At 41.4% G+C, this 23434-nt stretch overlaps 1 protein-coding gene across 1 annotated transcript in view; it reads right to left on the bottom strand.

Annotated features, from left to right (window-relative positions):
* The window catches only part of TUNAR (TCL1 upstream neural differentiation-associated RNA), an 83258-nt gene extending 60867 nt beyond the window's left edge, over positions 1 to 22391 (bottom strand). Inside the window, exons 1-2 of the transcript XR_009761012.1 lie at positions 22091 to 22391; positions 5006 to 5297 (exon numbers count right to left, since the gene is read on the bottom strand). The gene's annotated coding sequence lies outside the window, so the exon portion shown is untranslated. The remainder of the gene's footprint in view (positions 1 to 5005; positions 5298 to 22090) is intronic.
* Between the last annotated feature and the right edge of the window lie 1043 nt (positions 22392 to 23434).

Below are 23434 nucleotides of genomic sequence, written 5' to 3'. Positions count from 1 at the left end.
CCTGAAAGACCGTCTTATCCCTTATATACCCAGTCAATCACTGTGCTCTGCAGGTGAGGAGGTCAGTTCAGCACAACATAGGAAAAGGACCTTTTGTGTGGCAGCACCTACCCTGTGGAACTCCCTACCCTTAAATATTAGACAGGCGCCATCTCTGTTATCTTTTTTGTGCCTACTGAAGACCTTCCTCTTTCAACAAGCCTTTTAAATAGAGACCTTATGCCAGTCTATATCTCTGTTGGAACTGCTTTTTAATATATTTTTAAACCTTCTGTTTTAAAAATGCTTTTAAAGCTATTTAAAAATGTTTTTAAAGATGTTTTGTTTTAATATGTTTTTAATGACTGTTGTTGTGTTTTAATATATTTTGAAATCTGTTTTTATGATCCTGGTCAACAGACTAGAGCAGCCTTTCCCAACCCAGTGCTCTTCAGATGTTTTGGAATATAGCTGCCATCAGCCTCAACCAGCATAGCCAATGGTCAGGAATGATGGGAGTTGTAGTCCAACTAATCTAGGGCAGTGGTTTTCAAAGTTCTTTTCTCCACAGACCACTTGAAAATTGCTAAGGGTCTTGGAGGACCACTTAATGGTTTTTCTGTCTGTTGTAGCAATTGTAATTCCATAGAAATCAAATTGTAACATAATAAAATACAATAAAAAAACAAAAGAAGCAATAAAAATATTCAATGTGATGGCTATGCCATCTCTCATCTTCAACCGCAAATACACAGCCATGCTGCAGAGCACTTGAATGAAGCTCATGGACCACTAGTTGTCCATGGACCATAGTTTGGGAACTCCTGAATTAGAGAGCACCAGATTGAGGAAGGCTAGACTAGAGCCTCCGTTGCATTACTGTAAGGATGCCAGGTTCCCCAACATGTGCTTTAGATTGTCTTCTAGTTCCAGCTGCTCACAACCTTAGTCTGGCTCTGATGATTTTAAGCTGTGTTGATTTTGACCTAAGAGGTTTAATAAAGTTAATGGATTCTAAGCTGTACTGATCAGTCTTAATAGTAGTAGTCCTCCAGATCATGTGTCATGGTCCAAATCATATATTTTAAAACATATATGTGATATGGGTACATGTCACCATAAACTTCTGATTGGCAATGTTCTCTTATGTATCTTATATAGGAATATAGGAATTTCCCCTATGTAATAGCAATTTTCAGACATTCAGATTGTGTTTGCTGAATGCACACAGAGTTTATGTGCATACCCAAGCAGAGATCCAAGTCTTACACGCATACAGTTGTGTATAACATGTTTTAAGCAGACCTTCAAATGACCATGTATGGTCCCAGGAGCAGGGGCAGCATGGATGATCATGCTCCCCCTTTCACATGTTCACTGAACATCTGAAAGAAGCTGCTATATGAGGCAGCCCAGACTGTTACAACACAGCCCTATCTAACTGCCCACCTACATAATGTTATGCAGATTGATCTGATTACTGATTGGTCAGCCTACATCAGCAGTTGAGAACCTCTAGCCCACAGGCGTAATGAGGCTTGGCACAGGTCCCAGTTTGGCCTATAAGGTCATTCCCCGCAAACTATGCCCACCTGCCCTACAGCAGATGATGATGTCATGTGTGGACCAGGTATAGCTCTGGCTACAAAGGAACAATCAGGAGCTTAATGTGAGCTCTTGATAGTTCCTTGGCAAGTGGGGCTTCCTGCCTGTGTACATAACTTGTTTACACTGAACTGCATTTATCATTTTACCTCCCATTCATTCAGTTTAGAGATATCCTTTTTAGAGCTTTTCACAATTCCTTTTTGTTTTAACCACCCTGAAAATTCAGTATTATCTGCAAACTTGGTTGCCTTTCTGCTCACCCCTAACTCTAGATCCTTTATGAGCATGTTAAAAAGCACAGGTCACTTGGGGAACTCCACTTTCTACCATCCCTCCATTGAGAGAACTGTCCATTGATTCCTACTTCCTGCTTCCTGCTACTTAACCAGTTCCTGATCCACAAGAGGACCTGTTCTCTTATTCCCTGACTGCTATGCTTATTCATGTGTCTTTGGGAGGTACTTTGTTGAAAGCTTTTTGAAAGTCCAAGTACACTATGTCACATGGATCACCTCTATATATATGCTTGTTGACACTCTCAAAGAACTCTAATAGCTTAGTGAAACAGGACTTGCCCTTGCAGAAGCCATGTTGTGTGTGTTTTAGCAAGACTTGTTCTTCTATATGCTTGGTTATTTTATGTTTAACAATGCTTTCCACAAGTTCTCCCAGAATGGATACAAAGCTAACCAGCCTCTTCTTCACACAGCAAATGTCTACTAGGGATGCTGTAGAATATTCACAAAATTGGATTTGGTATTGAATTCTGGGATAATCTGCAAGTTCATCTCATCATCAAACAGGCTCCCATTCTTTGCGTGCATTTGCAGTTGTTAGTGACACTGTATATTGTTTTTTTAAAAAAATCTGCGGCGAGATTACATAATTATTTTTGTAATCTGCTTCTGCTGTATGCATTATATAAATATTCAGCAGCTTCAGGAATAACAGAGAAAATTACTTACTTTTTTGGAAAATATATATAAAAAGGGAGAACCGGGAATCACGATAACTAGTTGAATACAATTTATAGCAAATAGGAACTGGCAGCCCATTTGACAAATTGAAAAATGGAACGGAATCATATAGAGAACCCCACCCTAATGTCTACCAGCTTAGATGGTTTTGAAAGAGGATTAGACAAATTCACAGAGCAAGGCCTACTGGCTGTGATGGTTGTGTTCTACCTCTACTGTCAGAGACAGTATGCTTCTCTACACTGGTTGCTGGGAATCACAAATGGGAAGAGTGCAAAATTGCACTCATGTTCTGCTTGTGGGCTTCCCTAGGCATCTGGTTGGCCACTGTGAGAACAGGCTGCTGAACTAGATGAGCCTGTGGCCTGATGCAGCAGGGTTCTTCTTATGTCCTCATGTACTGCTTCCCTGCTCTTTCACTCTACTGACCCTCTGTGCTTAATCCGAGTCATTTCAGCTTTTGCCTATGTTCCTAACAAGTCACATTACTTGTCCATCTATTGTTAGACTTCTGTCAGTGACTCTTCAGGGGTTTCTGACAGAGGTCTTTCCCATCATCTACTACCTAGTCCTTTAAACTGGAAGATGCCGGGGATTGAACCTGGGGGACCTTCATCATCCACAACATGTAGGTGCCTCCTCCAGCTCTAGTTGCTCTACTTGCCCTTATAACCTACTTTTAACCCTGTGCTCTGGACTCAATTTGCCCTTCTCTTTATACCATTCTGCTTTGTCCTTTCTTTCACCTGCTCTAAGAACTTCAGACACTCTGTCCCAGTCCGTGACTGCACCATGTCATCTGGGTCACCGTATGACTTGTTCCTTTGAACACTTCAAGATTTTGCAAGGAACATTTACTCACCAATCTCCTACAAAACATCTCTATCCTGGCCTTATTACTCATGCCCAAACAAAGGAGCTTAGCTTCTCATTTTTCTCCCTAATGCTTACCCTGTGATTCCTCATTAATGTTAACATAACTATAATGCTGAAATACAACAGCTGGCCACTTTGCATTCTTTGAATCACTGTCAGTATGGAATGTTACAGTCCTTCAAAAACTGTTAGCAAAGAAATGCTTCCCAACATGTGCCTGTTGGAGCAGACAAGGAAAGAATATACAATCAGACTTCGCATATGCATTAAGAGAGATGATAATTCAGCACAGGACAATGCGTATGCCATGTCTTATCAGTACTGTAGCTATTCCAACTTTTGTCTAACTAGCCCAGCCAATCAAAAATATCTTGATGTCCAAAAATTTTAAGTACACAATGCTATTACAGAAGACACCCACTATTATGAATGATACAATTATTTACCCCAGGGGAGCCTTAAGCTCGATCCAAAAGGAATCTACTTGATTTCAATGAGACTGACTTTGTGGTAAATTTACTTAGGATTCCAGCCCTAAGGAAGGAAACTCCCACTGTGTCTACAATCTTGTACTCCCGCCCCCCCAAACCATAACAATCCTAAGAGCTGTCATTTGGAAGGATTGCTATAAATAGTAGCTAATGTTAGAATGCTTTGTCTTATGGATGTTTCAAAGTTTTATGTTGTTAATAGTCTCTCCACATGTACCATTTCCAAACAAATAATCATGCAGGGGAAAGGCTGCATTTCCTAAAAGTTCACAGGTGCCCTTTGCAATGATTTCCCACCACAGGAGTGACACTACAAAGGACTGCTGCAGTTGTGGAAATTGCTGCAACAGGGAATCAGTGTGCCAATGGCTCACAAAATACTTTCTCCATGCAATGACAAGTGCACACGTACCCGGCAATATCTGTGCAGAGAACATGACTGTGGAAATGGGCCCATTGTGTTATAAAGTTGAATGTTCATCATCACCCTGAACTTTCTTTACCTAGTCCAGCCTTTCCCAACTAATGGGCCACCAGATGTTGTTGGACCACAATTCCCATCTTTCCTGACGATTGGCAATGCTGGCTGAGGCTGATGGGAGTTGTGGTCCAACAACATCTGGTGGCCCACTAGTTGGGAAAGGCTGACCTAGTCAGTATCTCTAGTTTGACATAGCAGAAAAGTCAGAGTAGTACAGTATCTATTGTTTGCCTGTGCAGGGATATGAGATTGCAGAAGGACACTTTTAAACAGCCACATTACCCAGACTGTGCATTGTAACAAGGCAATTAAAGACTACAATCCCATGCATAGAAATCCCATTGAAATTAATGGGACTTAGCTACACACAAGTGACAACAGGATTGCATTCAAAATATTAGGTCTCTTCTCAAAATACAATACAATGCACAACCTCGCCATTTTTTTTTAAACCAAAACAAATTACAAAAACATAATGGAACCAGTGGTGAGGACCTAGATACCTGAATAAAAGAATAAGTGAGTGACAAGCTTTGTTTTACATGCTTTTAATTTGAAAACAGCATTTGCTGTGAGAAGAGAAATGGCCTTACCATGGAATGCATCAGGAGGAGAAAATCACTGAGCATGCTGCAGAGATTAAGCTCAGCATGGCATTCAGATTCCCTTTGGAATGCATGAAGATTGTCCAACCCATACTTCCCAGCCAAGCAGACAAGTTTTCACTAGGCTTTAATTTTTCACCATAAGCCAGAGCCTTGAAGTGCATTGTACTTTCCTCATGGAGAGGTATGTTTCCTCCAGTTAAATTTCAGCTCCGCACTGCCATTTCCAATCAGCTTGGAGAGGTTCTTCATTCTGAAATCTGTGCTGTCATCAGAGAGGCTCCAACGGAAAGGAGAGAGAGAGAGAGAGAGAGAGAGAAGTATCTTAGTGAATCTCTGAAGTGACTAAACAAAAGGGAGAGGGTACATTTTCCCTTACTCCTTTGCAATCAAATTTTACCCATTTTCCCCCTGCAGAGAGGCAATTATTTTGTAACTAACAACCTTTTGCAATTCCCACTTAGTGCATATTTTATCATTACAGCTCGGTTTTGCACTGCCAACAAATGACTCCCTCGACTTTAAGAGAAGATTAAAACACGAAACAAGAAACTCTCCCTCTTTCTCCTTTTCTAATCTGTGTTAGGTCAGGAGCAAGACATTCTGCTTTAGCTTTGAGATGAGAGAGGCAACAAATTCAACAGAATGGGGGACTCCTCCAGTAGAGAGAGAAAAGGCCATGGGCTATTTGTCTGAGTCTGGGGCTTCTTGCTCTGAATTCCAAAGAGAAAGGATCCAAAGAACCGTAGTCTGGAAAGGCTGAGAGATGGGGATGCGGGAGGGAAATTATTGAGGTGAGTGGGAGCCTTGAGTTGCCCTCCCTTCCCACTGGCAGCATCTGGGGCCTTCCCTGCTCTTTCTGCAGAGCATATTAATTGATTCCGGTTGCTGAGCAACTAACTCTGGGGAGCCACATGGATGCTTTCTCTGCCACAGCCGGAACAACACGAACAAGTGGAAGATGCAGAGAGAAGGAGAGCTGTTTTCTTTCTCCACTCCACTGTCTTAGGAACGGAAAAGCGTATTCATTCAGAAGATGGAGCATGGAAGTGGTGATACTTCTCCCCATCAGTTCCTCTTTCGTGTTCCCACAGCAGTACTCTGCGATGAAGCCTTCATGATCGGACTGACAGCGAGGCTGCCACCGATTCTAGCAGGATTTCCCTCACCACCACCCAACTCTGTACCCATCCGTTTTTGTGTGACTGATTCTAGCAGGAGAGCTAGAGGCCTGGGATTAGGATGGGCATGTGGGGAGGCATGGTTCATATAGTACAAGGGACTCCTGGGAGTTCACAGTGCACTTCTGTGCATTTTAAAAGCAGAGACACACAGTCTCTCTTCACCTTTGCCCCTCTCCACTCACTACAGTGCTTGTGAAGGGCAGCTGTTCACTTCCATGGGAGAGAGTTAACGAAGTGCATTCAGGGTCAGCACCATTGTCCCCAGCTATTGCAAAAAGGAGTGTGCTCCTCTCTGCACAGCTCCATATCCAGATGCTGAGAAGTGGCTTTTACAGAGAGTTATACAAAGAGTGATTAGATTGGTCCTAATAGTTCGTACCAGCCTGTACGTATCTTACAGTGAACTCCTAAGCATTTTTTAGCTCAGAAGTAAGTCCTGATGAGCTCAATGGAGCATACTCCATAGTAAGTGGAATGCAAGAAACTGCCTTATACCATCAGCCTATACTATTGCCTACTGGCAGTGGCTCAGTGGCATAGGTCTCTTTACCATTACCTGCCCCTTTCACTAAAAATGCCAGGAATTTAGCATGTGCCTTCTGCAAAAAAACATGTGTTCTGCTATTGAGCTAAGGCCCCTCTCTCAGTGAGCTGAGCTAGGGGGAGGGATGTTAGCTCAACCATTGAGTACATGCTTCTGATGGCTCAAGGGCCACATTCATCATTGGCCAACCCTCCAAGAGCTGTACACAAGCTGTGGGAGTGGCTAAAGCGCGTATGGCCACACCACCCCCTCGTGTGCATGCTCTTGCATGCACATGTGCGCACGCACACACACAAGCAAGCATACAGCTCCCTTTCTCCTCAGCTGATCCATGCAGATCAGCCAAAGGGAGATATTGACCCTCCTCTCCATTCATCAAATGATCAGTCTGATAGCTGGAGTGGGGGCAAGTTGCATCCCCATCGGGGTGCTGGTCTCTGCCCATCCAAAGACTGTGTTGACTTTATTTTTGTTTTTCCTTTTTGCCACTACTGCCAAAATCAGTAGCATCTTGTCAAAGTTAGAAAAAATTGTTGGGGGGGGACTAGATCAAGCTCCTGAACTTGGAGGCTTAGCCACATCTTCATTAAGCATGGCAATGTTAGCATCCTACTGTAATTAACACTCTACATCTGGGTAGGGTGGACCGTGTGACCTACGTTACAGAGGACAGTACTCTAAGTTGACGGGCTGTCAAAGGACAGTCCTTTATTTGAGGGTGTCCTTTGTTTGAAAGGCCATTTTGAAAGGCCAGTCCAAGTCCATTTTAAAGATGAAGTACCATAAGAAGGAAGGGCAGGAAGAAAGGAAAGCAGTTTTGTCCATCAACAGCATGGATTGTATTTTTCCAACTTAAATTCAATTCTCCACCATTCCATATCAGTTTGCGATGTTTTAAAAAAGTCCTCATGAAAATTCATCAGCAACTGAGTGCAAATTTAGTCTAATCCCCACAGTTTTGTATGCAATTTTGCCCAATATACACATTTTTGAATCACAATTTCCCTTAATATAATGCATTTTGATTGTTAGTCTCACTAGCAAAAGCATTTATATGAACACTTTGCCCAAGTATATGCATTTTTGTATACATTACTTTGCTGGAGAACTTCATTGCAAAATTTGTATAAATTTCAAAGGACGGCTGTGTTTCAGTTTGTGCATTGTTTTGAAATGTGCAAATGAGGTAAATTCACCTTTAAATGCAAATTCTCCCTCATTCCTACAGAGGCCATATGGTGGCAACATCTACAAATCTTTCAGTTCTTAGATTCCATGAGAAAGGCAGGCATTTCATTCAGGCATTCTCCCCCTTTCTCCCCCTCATGATACATTTATATCCTATAATTAAAAGATTACCTCTGCCTGCAGTCAGCTACCACTTAAAGTTCCCTTCTGTTCCTTTAGCAATTGTAGGAAGACACCTGACAGCCACTGCTTCTCCTAGCACAGTGATCCAAAGATGAGAAAAGCACCAAATATTGAATTTCTCTTTGGCTCACAGAGCTATTAAAAGATGCATATAAAAGATCTAGAGGTAGGCAACCATATCCCCTTGGGCAGCTTAAGATGCATGAGGTTCATGCTAAAGGTTGAACAGATCAGTTAAAGTCCATACAATTTAAGTTTCACTGACACTCAGTCATCAGTCTGTTCTGTCTTGTTTTGTGCAGATATTTTGAAAGAATGCATGAAAATATGCACTTAAATTGTATGCATTATTTTATGCATTATTATATGAATTTACCTACACATCCCCACAAATATGTATTTTAATGCATTTTTCTGTATTGTAAAATTCTGCACATTTTATATGCATTTTAACTATGAAGTACATATTGTTGTGTGCGCTTCTTGCGCACTGATAGTACCCTGCAAAATCTGATCATGAGTTGCATTCCTATCCACAAGTAAGCTTAAACCACAAAATTGTTTAAACCACTGAACTGTGAAAAGTGGATTGGGCAAATCCCTCCTTCATCCCTAGCCCTGGGTCCTGAAACTGCAAAAACCTCCCCTCTAAAACATCTTGTCAAACCAAGTTTTCAAAAGCCTCTTTGATACCACTTGCAGACCCTCCTCAACTATGCTTGGTGTGAACAAAATGGATAGAGAGATGTCCTCCCTCTCTCTTAATACTACAGCCTGAGAGCCATGTAAAGTAGCAGAATGGACAGAGATTCAGGATACACAAAGGAAAGTGCATAATTAAACTATGGAACTCACTGTCAACAGATGTGGTGATGGCCCCCAACTTAGAAAGCTTTTAAAAGGCAGTTAGTCTAATTAATGGAGAAATAGGCTATCAATGGCTGCTTTGCCTCTAAACACCAGTTGCTGGCAATCACAAGTGGGGAGAGCTCAGTTGCACTCAGGTCCTGCTTCCGATCTTCTTAGAGGCATCCAGTTGGCCACTGTGAGAACAGGATGGTAGATTAGATGGGTCTTTGGCTTGATTCAACAGGCCTCATCTAATTTCTGTGTATATGTTTTTATATTCAGTGTATTATATATTTTTACTGTACGTTGCCCAGAGCGGCGGGACAACCTGCCAGATGGGCGTCTAATAAATCCAATAAATAAATAAATAAATAAATGTTCATGCATCTAAAATTATGCATTCATGAAGTTGTCACTGAAGCAGATGACAAACTTGTTCAGGCAAAACGTTTGAAGAATTTGGAAGAAAGTAGAAATAATTCTAGCTTAAACAAATAGCCAGATTTCTCAGTTGGGCACATATGCCACCACTGTGTTGCATGCAACAACATTTTGCTTGCCATAATTGGAAAGCCACTCTCAAAGCCCAACAGCTGTAAATGTTTCAAGAGGGGTTTACAGAATTTATCTTTGAGATTAACAGAGTTGCATGAAGCTGCCTTAGTTGTCAGTTCATTAGGTTAGTACTGTTAACTCTGATTGACAGTGGCTCTCTGAGTCTCAGGCAGATGCTCTTCCCTGCCCTGCTACTAGTGATGGGCAGATCAGTCTGTTTCTGGTCCATATATGCTCATTCATCAATTGGTTCTGCCCTGTTTTCACATTAATCTGCAAATTCTCTATGTGAAAATTCACACACACACACTTAAAATATTTATATCCCGCCTTTCTACCCTATAATAGGGCACTCAGGGCAGCTTACAAAAATAAAATCACACATGTACATAATAAAATTGTAAGCAGTAAAATCACAAAAACATTAAAATAAATTAAAATACATAAAATACAATTAAAATACATAACATACTACACACACACACACACACACACACACACACATACATATATATAAAGGGACTGGTACTAAAGGGACTACCAAGGTAAATTTTAATGTAGAAGACATAAAATCAGTGTCAGGCTCTACCTTCAGCATGTATATATATATGTATGTATGTATGTATTTTAAAATGTATTTTCTCACAAAATAACCACCTCTAAACATATTTTATCTCAAAAGACCTTTCTAAATGTGCATGATGTAGGGCAGTGGAAATGGCTGGTGATTTTATTTACTTATTTATTAAACTTCTATCGTGCTCTTCTTCCCAGAAAGAGCCCAGGGCAGTAAACAAAGGACAAAACAATAGAAACATCTTAAAACATCTCAAAAATAAAATATCTTAAAAACATTTTAAATATAAAACATATTTTAAAAAATCTTTAAAAACATTTTAAAAAGCAATTCCAAAATAGATGCAAACTGGGATAAAGTCTCTACTTTGGTTGTTGAAAGAGAAAGGTCTTTACTATGCACCAAAAAGATAACAGAGATGGCACCTGTCTAATATTTAAGAGAAAGGAATTCCAAAGGGTAGGTGATTCTTATCTCCATACCTCCTCTCCCCAGCCAAGGTGGACAGCTGGGCGGGGCTTCCCATCTACCAATCACCTGATATCACAATGATGGGGGGTGACCTGTTTTTGCCTATGCAAGCAAAAAAGTGTGCACAGCACCTCCCAAGCCCCAATAATCAGCTGAGTATCAGCACCAGGAAGCCATGTGCACACATTTCCCAAGCACTAACAATCTGCTGATTATGAGTGCTTCAGGAGCAAGGGGCTTTGTAGGCACTGCCTGTCATCTGATGGGCAGTGCCTGCAAAGCGCCTCTTATTATTTATTTATTTATTTAATTAATTTCATTTATAAACCGCCCATAGCGAGTAGCTCTCTGGGCGGTGAACAAAACAAGATTAAAATACAGTATTACAATAAAATCAATAACAAACAGCAGCAAATTAAGCGAAAAACATGAAATATAAAACATTGAACATTAAAATGCCTGGGAGTATAGCCAGGTCCCAACCTGGCGCCTAAAAGAAAGTACCGTAGGCGCCAGGCGTATCTCCTCAGGTAGGCTGTTCCACAGTTCGGGGGCCACCACAGAAAAGGCCCTAGATCTAATAACAATCCTCCGGGCATCCTGGTGAGTTGGTACCCGGAGGAGGGCCTTGGATACTGAATGAAGTGAACGGGTAGGTTCATAGTGGGAGAGGCGTTCCACAAGGTATTGCGGTCCCACACCGTGTAAGGCTTTATAGGTCAAAGCCAGCACCTTGAATCTGGCTCGGAAACAGATAGGCAGCCAGTGCAAACGGGCCAGGACAGGTGTTATATGCGCGGACCAACGGGTCCTCATCAACAACCTGGCTGCCGCGTTTTGCACTAGCTGAAGTTTCCGAACGGTCTTCAAGGGCAGCCCTACGTAGAGCGCATTACAGTAGTCCAATCTAGAAGTTACTAGAGCGTGAACAACTGAGGCGAGATCGTCACTGTCCAGATAGGGGCGTAGTTGGGCTACTAAGCGAAGATGGTAAAACACATTCCGTGCCACCGAGGCCACTTGAGCCTCAAGCGTCCAACACCTGATGTCATATTTAAATTTGTCAATTTTGATGTCTCTCAGGTTTTCACTTTTCTGAAACTCGGTTCTCTACATTTCCACAGACATTTGCAGTTAAAACAAAAATCCTCATGAGAATTGGCCAGCATTTTAGTGGAAGTATCTCCTAATAAACACATTTTTGTATGTAGTTTTGACTAACATACACATTTTTTGTACTTAACTTCACCTAATATAATGCACTGTTGTATGCTATTTTCATGAATATATGCATTTTTAGCACATTTCCCCTTCATATATGATGTTTGCACATGTTGTTTGGGTGGAAAATTGAATCACAAAATTCAGAGAAGTTTGGATTTTGAGGGCTAGCTGTGTTTCAGTACATGTAGTAGTCTGAAGTGTGAATTACACAGTTTCTCATTTAAATGCAAACAAAATCTAATTTCTCCTCCATCCCTACTCACCCATGGCCACCTCAAAGTAAGGTTCAGTGCAACAAAAAGGCTATATCCCACCCATGAGAATGTCATCAATTTTCCCACACACAGACTTGATGATTTTCAAATGCAGTTTCTTTTCTCATTAAGAATGATCAGGAAAGAGTGGGGGAAATTTTCAGCACAGAACAAATTGTTTGGACCTGAGGCAACTGACCTTGTGGCCTGGTTCTGCCACCATTTCTGATGCATCACTTTAGAAATCACTCCTGTATAAGCACTTCTAAAAAATGGGGATTTGAGTAAGTTCTTATGATTGTTTCCCCTCCACAAACTGGCATTTTACAAGCATCTTCTGGGTTGTATCTGTGCAATGTGGAACTTATCAGCAAATAAGAACTTCAGAAGGGCCTGGCTGCCAAATCAAGCCAAAAGCCTATCTAGCCCAGCATCCAATTCTCACAGTGGTCGACCAGATGCCTATGGGAAGCCTACAAGCAGGATCTGAGTGCACTCTTCCCTCTTGTGATTCCCAGCAACTGGCGTACCAAGTAATAACTGCCTCTGACAGTGGTGGCAGAACATAGTCATCCTGAACATGGAACAACTGAGGCAGTCTTTAATAATCAAGACATCTGAACATGGGTTGGGTGGTGAGCCAGCCGAACCTATCTTGAACTATTTAGAAGATGGGGGTTACATATGGATATCTTTCAGACAACTGAAAAATAAAAGTAACACATCAGGTGAGACAATGATTGTGGGAACATACCTTTCTTGGGTAACTGAACACTGAGACTGATTTGACTATTATTATTATTACTAATACTATTAGTACTATTAATAATAATAAAACTACTATATTGCTTACCCACTTTCACCCATAAGGTCACAGGACAGGTTATAACAGTACAATTATATTAAAAGCAAAAGAGATGTTCCTAAAAGCTGTAGGTACCATAGCTCAGGGATAAAGTGTGTGCTTTACATGCAGAAGGTCCTAGGTTCAGTCCTGAATCACTAGCAGGTGATGAGAAAAACCTCTGCCTATGACCCTGGTGAGCTGCTGGTGGTTGGAATAGATCAGGGAAGCAGAACCTATGGCCTCCCAGTTGTTGCTGAACTATAACTCCCATCATTCTTGACCACTGGCCATGCTGGCTGGGGCTGATAGGACTTTGAGTCCAGCATCATCTGGAGGGCAACAGGTGCCACATGCTGGGAGTAGATAATACTAGACTAGATGGTTAAATAGTCTGACCTGGTATAAAGGATCTTCATTTGTTCCTGTGAATACTCTCCCCAGGCATGGATATTTTCTCCACCCACTGTTTTATGATTGACAACAGCAACAATCAATCAATAATAAATCTATGCTAGCTATAGCAACAATAGATGGATCGATCAAGGAAGGGAAACACAAGGAAGACAGAAATTAAAGGAGCAAATACAAATGAGTACACTTATATTTGAAATATGAAGGGTATAAAAAAGTAAAGCAAATCGTTGTTGGAAAGACATGGTTCCAGAAAGCTATTTTACATATTGCACAGTAACAAAGCCAGGTTTGCCACCAAGTGGACATTTAACTGGGGGCTCATCTACACTATGGTTTACTGTGTCTTGGGTGCTACTCACCTCTCCTTTAAATTTGCATGGTTCACATGACATTACCGGCAATCAGAAGCTATCATGCAGTTTTTCCCCTGTAAGTCTGTACTAACCCAATCCGCTGATAATACAAAAAGTGGAGGGAAAAAGTCTCTACTCTGTTTCTCTAGTGATTGCAGATGCTCTACTCTGATGCTTTTAGGTGGGTGTGTCAGTCATTCCCCTCTCCACACCCACTATCTCCTCGTCCCTTCTTTCATTTTCTTTCCTGTGGTCTGACAAGCAACTTCTGGCTGCTCTCCTCCATTCTGCTGGCCATTTTTATGTTGCTGCAAATTGTGCCTTTATTTTCTTTTGCCCCTAACTTGTGTGCAAAAGCATAACACTGCTCAAACTAAGGTTTGTATTTCATCTGTATCCTATCAACTACAGGCAGGAATAACAGATATTCTCACTTCTGGGTTTTTTTTAAAGGAACCTACTGTAACTGGTAGAACAGACTGAGCATGCTCAGTCATCTAGCAACCAGAGGGAGTGGAAATGTATAATTAGAGGGTGGGGCCTCAAGGAAAGAGCAAGACTAATCCTTCCCAAAGGAATGCCTACTTGTGAGAATGGGAAAAAAGATTGGCAGCTACCATTGAGCAGGAATGGTGGATGGTACAAATCAATAGTGAAGATAAAATCAGTGTTATTTGCTATGAAGAAATCCTCCCATGTAGATGAGCCCAGAGTGTGGCATTCTGTCCCAGATCTCTGATTAGCACACTTGTATGATGCATATGTTTCTAAATATGAGGATTGCAATTATGTGCTTTATTCTGAAGATTAAAGGATCTGTGTGTGCGTCCATTGAAGTCTAGCATCAATCCTTTCTCTCTAATGGATTGGCTTGCATATTGTCTACAGGGACTTGTCTGCCAAGCAAATCCTGTACACAAAATACATTGCAGAGGGTTCTGCAACATGTTATTGGATGCACACTCAGTTCATCTGGGCACTTATCAGGCCTTTGGGGCTTCATTGTAGCCCCACTTCACAGGTGGGGAGAGTGCTCTTATGCTCTGGTCCTGTTTGTGGGCTTCCTATGAGCATCTTGTTGGCCATTGTAAGAACAGGATGCAGGACTAGATGGGCCTTTGACCTGATCCAGCAGCCTGTTCTTCTGTACTTGAATGATGAGTGTGACCTAGAAGACCGCTCTTAACTCGATGGATCCAGTGACAACTGGGTCAGAGACTGCAGTAGCAGCTAGTGGCTCCATGTCAGTGGGGCCATGGAATCTGCTCTGGGTTTTAGTCCAAACTTTCAAGGAGCTTCAGCACCTTGAACAGTTCCATGAATGTTTAGACTGAAACTTGGAATGGATTCCACTGCCCCACTGACATGGAGCCACTACCCGCCACTGACAGACTGACTCAAGGTGAGTTGTACCAGCAGCACAGCCACAATACACAGTAATAATAATTATGATGAAGAAGTAGAATTACTGGGGATGGGGTGTAAGATGTTGGAAAGCCCTCAGAACCCCAGCACTCCCTCTTTCCCCCAGAGCAGGTATGAAGGGTCTGTACCTCCTGGCACCAATTACACAAAAGAAACCCAAATCCAAATAAGATTAATTTCCCTGCAATTCAGCTGTAAGCTCTGCTCATGGCCAGAGTTCGATTCCAACGGAAGGAGGAAGTCGAATCTCTGGTAAAAGGGGTCAAGGTCCACTCAGCCTTCCATCCATCCGTGGTCGGTAAAATGAGTACCCGGCATATGCTGGGGGGTAAAGAAAGGCCGGGGAAGGAACTGGCAATCCCACCCCATATATACGGTCTGCCTAGTAAATGTCGCAAGATGTCACCCTAAGGGTCGGAAACAACTCGCACTACAAGTGCAGGGATACCTTTACCTTTTACTTGGCTGTGCTCACCACTCACCTCCCTGGTTGCTGCTCTCTCCAATACACTCCCAGCTTCTCTCTCTGCCTCCCTTGGGCAACCTCACCTCCTTAGGCAACCCTGGGGAAGTCAAAAGAGCATTGGATGGCCAGCAACTACACTGCACCACTTCTGGGCCGTGCATGCTCATTTCTGATTGTGGAGGCTGAGCCTAGTCCAGCTCAGCATATCACAGTGGGGTATCACAATGTGTGTTTTAGCTAATGGTGGGCCCTGCAAGGCCCAGCCAAAAGTCCCATTTTTCCAACTTTCAGCTAGAATAGGTGTGGGATTCAGGGATGAAAGGGGGTGACATCACTTACCCCCTGTTGCTGCTGCCACTTGTGTTTGATGGTAATCACAGCAACAGTTGTGATCCTTTCAGTGGACATCAGCTGGTGCCTGCCATCCACCCCCTCCCTGAATGCACCTCAAAATCACGCTGCATGAGAGGTGGGGAATTCAATCTGGCTGCTGGGCTAGATCCTTATCTTCCCCAAGGTCCCTGTCAACTCCCTGGTGTCACAGTGATGTCAGGTGGCAATGACCCAAACTATGTGAGCAAAGGTACAGCCTGCAAAGTGCCGGCAATCAGCTGATTGTTGGGTCTTGCCAAGCCTCAAGCATGGGGCTTTGCAAGTGCCAATGACTGGATTATTACATGATGAGTACATAGTGTCTGCATGATGACATAGCTTTGCTTGGAGAACCATTCTCAGGGGGAATGTTAGCCACAAGTCCCATAAAATTCTCTCCCTCTTTGAAAACCACCAAAATGCCCTCCTCTAGCTCAGTGCTAGTCCTGGGTCTGAAAAGGTTAAAGAGATCACACATTACCCTCTTTTGCAGATGTACATTGCATAGGAAGACTGGAAGCAGTGGACAAGCCAACTTTCACAAAAGCTGACTTCCCGTTCAGAATACCCTCTGTTAACTGTCCCAGCAGCCAGAGGGTTACATAGTACACAGTTTAGAAGCGACTGCCCTAAAGAATTGTACGTCAGTGTTTTCAGCAAGTTAAACGACTTTTTTGGAATGCTGTAATATGTCTGAGTCTTAGCTTAAAAGAAAAATAGATTCAGGACATTTGGCTCAGCCTGCCCAAAAAGTGACAGAAAAAAGAATGCACCTCCAACATTTAGAGGTAATAGCTGCAACTTTCACACAGTATTTGAAACTCCAGTCCCTATATCTGGTATAACACTGGACCCATTTTACTGTAACTGAACAGGCTTGGAAAAATGAAAAGTCCAAAATTTGCAGAACACTCCAGACTTATGATCTGAGTTAAGCATCCATCTGTGTTTTAAATGGCACTTGCTGTCTAATGCCTAATTATTTCATGATGCTGCAGATCAAGCCTTGCAAAAGTATCACAAGGTACTTGGAGCGTTTTCTAGGCACATACAGATTCATCCAACTATTCCCAGGTTTTGCTGACTTAATTTACACTCTTTATATTTGATTTCTGCAGTGTTTCAGTACACTATTCATACTGCTTTTTTAGCAGAACCTGCTCCTGATCTAGCAGTGCTCGCTCAGGGATTATTCTGGGAGGAAGGGCAGGATATAAATTTAATAAATAAATAAATAATCTGGAAGGGTGAACTGCCGTTAAAGACTGCACGTGGATGCCAGTGCTATATGCAGTTGGAGAAATTCTCCACCCTATTTGTGAGCAGAGAAATTGTGCTTTGGAAGAGGCTTTTCACCAAATATTCTCCAGGGAGAAGATAAATTCCCCAATGGTTTCTCAGGGGTGGGGTTCATGATTAAAAGTAGCACAGCTTCTTCCCCCCCCCTAAAATTAGTGGGTTTCCTTAGGTTGGTGCAGCTGCAGCAAGTGGCAGCAGCAGGCAGTGTGCTGGCTGCCTGGCCATCCTTTTACATCCTCCACAAGGCCCTGGACCTCTCGCTTTTCCAGGGCAACTGCCACAAAAATAAAAGTGGTGGAGAATTTTACAAGAAAATTCTGCAAAGTGGCCTCCTTTTTCTTGGTGATGGTGGTGGTTGGGTGAGAAAAAGAAGACTTCAGAAATTTTCTCAGTAAAGCACCTTCTGAGAAATTTCAGCTCAGCTGTAGTGGGTACGGTGCCAGAACTGGATGTGAACGACTTCCCAGAGTTGTATAAACTGATGAGGGTGAAACTAGATAGGGTGCAAGAGAAACCTCATCAGAATCACCTTTTTTTAAAAAAAACGAGTTCAAAGCAGACGCAGGGAGCCTAAATACGATCAGTGCCACGGTGCTAAGAGAAGGACAACTAACACCTCCCTGTGCTGTTTTCCTGATCTAAACCACGTCCTTCCAAGAGTTGCTATGGGCCTTCAAGGGCAGGAATAGAAGTACTAGTATGGTAACTCTCTGTTTTCCCTTCTGGGGGAAATGACAACTTTTAGTGGAGTTATAAAAATTGGGGAAAAGATGCAAAAGAAGAGATTAATATCTCTCTCCTCTCCACATTTCTCTAGCACCATGCCCCAATTAAGCTGTTCTGTTGCTCATCCAGCTGGTTTTAAACATTTTTTTTTAAGTGTGGGAGATCTTGATAATAAATGTCTAATTTCATCGTGTAGTACCCACAGGACTTTTCTTTGTGGGATCAGATGTGTATAGTTGGGTCCCTCACTTGCCTGCACAGGTAATAAGGATAAAAGCAGGGCCTTGCCACAGATCCCATCAAAAGAATGAAGGGTGGGAGGTCCCCCCGCTCTTTGATTGCACAGCTATCTTGGCAGAGAATAAAGTTAGACCTCCCTTTTCACAAGCATTCCAAGTGGTTCCTTAGTGGGAGCCTATCTTTTGGTTGTAGCATCCTCTGAGGGTGGCTCTCTTCTCCATCATGTGTCTACTACAAGATGCCAAGGGAAGCAGGCACCGTCAGCAACGTGGACCTCCATCAGCAGTGTGGACCTTATGCAACCCATCATGAACCATCTGCAACGTGAACTCCTATCAGCAATGTGAACTTCATACAACCCAATGTGAACCATCAGCAATGTGAACATTACAGAGGATGCTGGGACACACCCCTCAGATCATGTGCCAGAATATATGGCTTTTGAGCCAAGAGGTGTGCCCCAGCATTCCCTGCTATGTTTCAAGAGTTCCCAGGGTGCATATTCCAGCTGACATATAGCAGGCATGTGCACACCCACACCCAAAGTGATGTAGAAACCAAGAGGGTGCCCTAAGACCCTTTGCGACATTGCTGAAGTTACCTATGGGATTTTATACAGCAGCCTCTCGCAGACAACCCAATGTTTCACCATGAGTCAATTTTGAAAACCTAAAATGTGTTCTGGTCCTCTGCCACTTCCTCTCTTTTCTCCCTGATGCACCCTGCTTTCAGCACAGGCCTCCCCTATTGCCTCCGCTGCTAAAGGCCACATATGGAGAGTTGTATTCAAAGGAGGACTATGTGTAGGAAAGGAGCTGAATTAGGCCCATAGCATTAGACCAAATGTTGTTATTATCATTCCTATTGTTTATTTCCTAAGTAGCTTTTGTTTTTAATCTTACAAAGGAGACGTGTCTGTCTGCAGAAATAATAGGGATGGATCTATACACATTTTATTCCAAAGCATGAAAGAAGAATCAGATTATCTCCAAATATGATGTAGTGATGTATTTGCACATTCTCTGTTGTTGAAGCTCACTGGGGAAATGATCATCTTCCTGTACAACCATGTAATAAGACAGGACATGCAATGTGTGACTTCACTGAATCTCAAGAGTTATCATCTGCCTTAACCTTAAGCAGATTTACACTTCAACAAAAGAAAATCCCCAGCAAGCTACAGAAAATTAATAGTTATAGCTGCTGCATAAATATACACATATTGTTTTTTGAACTTGCTATGTATGCCCAAAAGGCAAAGCAAAAAAAAAAATTACATAGTTTACTGGAGAATAAAACAGCCATCCTCTCAATTAGCCTCATTAAAGTTTAGTTAAGCTCCCTGGTTTGTATTAATAAACATTATTGGCTTAAAACCATGAACAGGAAAATAACCATTGTTCTATTTGTATGCATTGCAAATTGTACAAAACTGAGGATATTTTCTTTCATGGGGTTAGCCTCCAGGAAAACAAAGGGAAATTGTACATTTCAAATAATGCAACCAAAATATCAAAGCATGTTGCAAAGGTTGAGACTTTGCTATTAATACTTAGGATGTCAGTTTTGTGCTTCCTTCTGTTTCAATGTGCTGAATAGTCTTCTTCAAGCTTACAAAGTTTATTGAAATGATGTGGTTGAATATTAAAAGGAAAAGGATGGTCAATTGAATTTAGGAAGCTGTTTTTGAAAGATGCTGTTAAGGAATCTATTCTCATGAACACAACATTAAAGGACTTAAACTTTCCACAGCACTGTTCTGTGCAACTATTTTTGTCTTCAACTAACTCTTTTGCTTGATTTTTTAAAGACACATATTGATTCATTAGAATATATTTATAAAGTAATAGCATAGTAATCCAAAGCACACACACTATGATGTTGAAGACAATGGGATTTACATCTGAATAAGCATGCTTAGGATTCAAACACACACTTTTGAAAATAAACTTCAGCAATGCTGCTAGGATGTTCTTCTAGGTAAAAGTGGTTAAAATCAAACTTATGAGATCACAGTCAGGAAACTTCAATGAGACTAAATAAGGTCCACAAACTGATTTGTGGAATTGTTTGCTCAAAATAAGAACACAAAAACATAAGAAGAGCCTGCTGGATCAGGCCAATGACCCATCTAGTCCAGCATCCTCTTCTCACAGTAGCCAACCAGATGCCCGTGGGAAGTCCACAAGCAGAACTGTAGCATAACAACACTCTCCCCTCCTGCAGTTTTCAGTAACTGGTATTCAGAAGCATACTGTCTCTGACAGTGGAGGTAGAACATAGGCATCAGAGTTAGTAGTCATTGATAGCCTTATCCTCCATGAATTTGTCTAAACCTCTTTTAAAGGCTTCCAGGTTGGTGGCCATCACTGCCTCTTGTGGGAACAAATTCCATATTTTAAATATGTGCTTTGTGAAGTACTTTATTTTGTCTGTCCCGAATCTTCCAATATTCAGCTTCATTGAATGGCTGTAGTGTTTATGAGAGAGGAAGAAAAACCAAGCTGAGGTCTATAAGCAAATAAGAGTCCAAACAAACCCATTCCTGTGGTACATCCAGATTTTTACTTTCTTAATTGAGAAATATAAGTGAATGTTTCTGGTCTCTGGTTCCACACACAAATACACAATTTTGCTTTTGGAATCTTGTTCCCTTTCTTTCTCTATGTTTCACAGTTAATTAGTTACTAGCTACATTATTCCTGTTTTAAAATCTCACCTTTCCTCTGTTGATCATGAGTTGGCTTTTTAATGTGAGCATTCCATGAGATGCGGTGCTAAATGGTTATGCAGTGGAGAAACAATAATAGCTCTCTCTGCCGTTAATTAAGCGCACAGCTATTCATACATTTTACTTGTATTTTTTCTCTGTCAGCATGTTTGTGTGCGGATTGCATAACTGTAAGCCACCAGTCAAATTAATTACTTTCCATAAACAAGTATACTTTCTCCCCTGTTGTAGCCATATAAAATTAATGCTTTTGCTCAACACTGACTCTGGTTTAGTTAAAGACAACCCTAAAAATCCATCTTAAGCTGTTAAGATTCTTTCAGTTTAATTCTTTAATTTAATTCCCGTGATAGAAAACTATTTACATGAAAATGTAACTAAAACTACTGCAGTGATGTCTTTTTTAAAATCAAATTTACCTTGAATGGCATTGATCCATATAGATGTGTACCTGTGTGTACACACACACACACACACACACACACACAAGTAATTTCTCATTAAAAAAAGAACTAATGATCACTTTGAATTGCCCATTGCATTCTGTATTAAAGTATTTGCACAACCCTCACTCATGCAATAGTGCTGCAACTGACCCAAGATGAGTAGCCCAAATTAAGTATAAAACCTATTAAGAAACTTCATCATGATCCAGAGACTCCATTCAGCTTAGCATTCAAAATACCAGCTCATAGAATTCTAGCTAGCATAAAAACCTGGTGAAGCAAGAGCTTTATGGTTGTGCATAAGAGAAAGGAACTGAAAGGACGCATTTGAAGAATCACACAACCTGTTCCCAAGCATGTTTACTTGGAAGTAAGTCTCACTGAGTTCACTGGAGCTTACTCTCAAATCACTGTGCAATAAGGTTTCAGCCATCATTTGCTGGGATACTTGAAGTACAAGATCTTCTATTACGATAAGGTCCAAATTCATCCAGCTTTGTAACATCTTTGCTGTGTAGCTGTCTCCAGGTTCTCAAAATGGGAAAAGCTAAGATGCATTAATGAAAAATGTACAACTCTGGCACCAATGATATATCTAGAAAGTATTACCAAGGCTTTCCAATAGTACTGTACACTTAAAAACTAGCATCATACAATTTATTCCCCACAAACCCCACCACCACCAAATCCTCATTCTGTTTTTTTTTTTAAGTCTTAAGACTCACCCATTCCACTTAGAGAGAAGATTTTAAAAGTTTAAGCCGTTAGCTTTTTTGGAGTTTCTCATCCTTTGCAGAAAATCAGCCCTTCAAATTTATCTTATGTGGAAATAATGACATTCTCTCTCCAGCTCTTATCCTTCTGGGTAAGTGACAGCTCTTTACGGATGTCGGAAGCCTTGCTGAAGTATTATTGTAATCCATCCAAGCTTCCCAAGATTGCTCAGGAGATTGAGTCTGAAATATATATCATCTTTACTTTCACAAGCTGCTCAAGGCTTTCCCCGCCGTGTGCCTTCCCCTCCTGGATGCTTGGCTATCTCAAACTGGATGTAGCACAGGCTTGGCTATTTATACAGCCCTCTGCACTGCCTGCTTGGAACACGGAAGGAAGAGAGCAAATGAAATTGAACTCTCCAGAGATGAAAAATGCTCTCACATGCCTGGGCATTTCCCATATCAAATGGCATTCATTTTTTGAAGTGGAAGGCAGCCCGTGGGTTCAAATGAACCCAAGCAAACAAACAAACAAAATACAAATGGTTTGGTTGGTTGGAGAAGCAATGTGGAATGATACGAAGAAACAAGTAGCAGCTTAGTGAGCACCAGGATAGGAAGGGCATCTTGTGATTGCTTTGAATTTAATGCTCCTCATGGGGAGATTTTTTTTTTTAAACCCTCTACAAATGCAGCAAAACCTGTCTCACGGCATGAAAATCTGTTGGATCAGCTAAGCTCTTCAGGCAAAGTTATACGGTGTGTGTATATTTATTTTGCTGTTTTTTTTAGCACTAGGGTCATGGTTCAATGATGGCGAGATTAACTTGCCAGATGCATATTTTCTCCTTCCTCAAAAAAGAGGAAGAGGACCACAGTCTGGAAAATATTGTCCTGGTCCTGATTTGCTGAAGTTGTAAGGCCAGTGACTAGGGATGGGGGTAAAATTCAATTCAATTTGCATTTAATGACAAATGATCAAATCCACACTTTCTGAAAACATATGAGAACCAAAACTCAGCCATCCTTCAAAATTTGCACTTATCGAAATTTTGCAGTGCAGTTCTCCAAAGCAAAAATGTTTACAATAGTGCATATCATAGGGGAAAGTGTACATAAAAATGAAGGTATTAGTGAAAATGACATACAAAAATGCATTATTTTAAGAGGAATTGGTTGCAAAAATGTGTACATCAGTCAAAATGTATACAAAAATTGCATTTCAATGCGTTAGAATTTTCATGAGGAATTATTTTTAAAAAATGCAAAAAGCTGCAGAAATGTGGAGAACTGCTTTTCAGATAGGAAAAAATGAGAAACTGAAAGAACTGAAACTGACAGAACCTTCCATCC

This window comes from Rhineura floridana, chromosome 2 (genome assembly GCF_030035675.1).
Source record: "Rhineura floridana isolate rRhiFlo1 chromosome 2, rRhiFlo1.hap2, whole genome shotgun sequence".
Lineage (NCBI taxonomy): Eukaryota > Metazoa > Chordata > Lepidosauria > Squamata > Rhineuridae > Rhineura > Rhineura floridana.
This window is presented reverse-complemented; position numbering and strand designations above follow the sequence as displayed.